Genomic DNA, 713 nt, shown 5'->3' with positions numbered 1-713 from the left:
GGTGAAAGATAGGGGTTTAGTTTCATTCTTCTACAGGTGGAGATCCAGTTTTGCCAGCACCATTTGCTGAACATGCTGTCTTTCGTCCAGTTAATGTTCTTGGCCCCTTTGTCAAATATCAGGTGTCTGAAATCATATTTACTCATATTTGGTTCTTCAATTTTGTTCCATTGGTCTATGGGTCTATTTTTGTGCCAGTACCATGTTGTTTTTATGACTATAGCTCTGTAATACAGCTTTAATCTGGTGTAGTAATCCCCCCCCAGCATTGCTGTTAGTGCTCAGGGTTGTTTTGGCTATCTGAGGTCTTTCGTGCTTCCATATCAATCTTAGGATAGCTTTTTTCCAATTCTGTGAAAAATGTCATGGGGATTTTGATTGACATTGCCTTGAATCTATAAATGACTTCTGGTAGGATGGTCATTTTCACAATATTAATTCTTCTAATCCATGAGCATGGGAAGTGTTTCCATCTTCTCATGTCTTCCTCAATTTCTTTCTTTAAACATTTAAAATTTTCATTGTAGAGCTCTTTAATATCTTTGGTCAGGTTTATTCAGAGACTTATTTATTTATTTTTTGTGCAGCTATTGTGAAGGTGTTTCCATGTGCTCTTTCTCTGATTGCTTGTTATTGGTATACAGAAAGGCTACAGACTTTTGTAGATTAATTTTGTAACCTGCCACTCTACTGAATGGGTTAATAATTTCCAG

Source organism: Nannospalax galili, unplaced genomic scaffold (genome assembly GCF_000622305.1).
Source record: "Nannospalax galili isolate Female #2095 unplaced genomic scaffold, S.galili_v1.0 scaffold7, whole genome shotgun sequence".
Lineage (NCBI taxonomy): Eukaryota > Metazoa > Chordata > Mammalia > Rodentia > Spalacidae > Nannospalax > Nannospalax galili.
Note: the sequence above shows the minus strand (reverse complement) of the source record.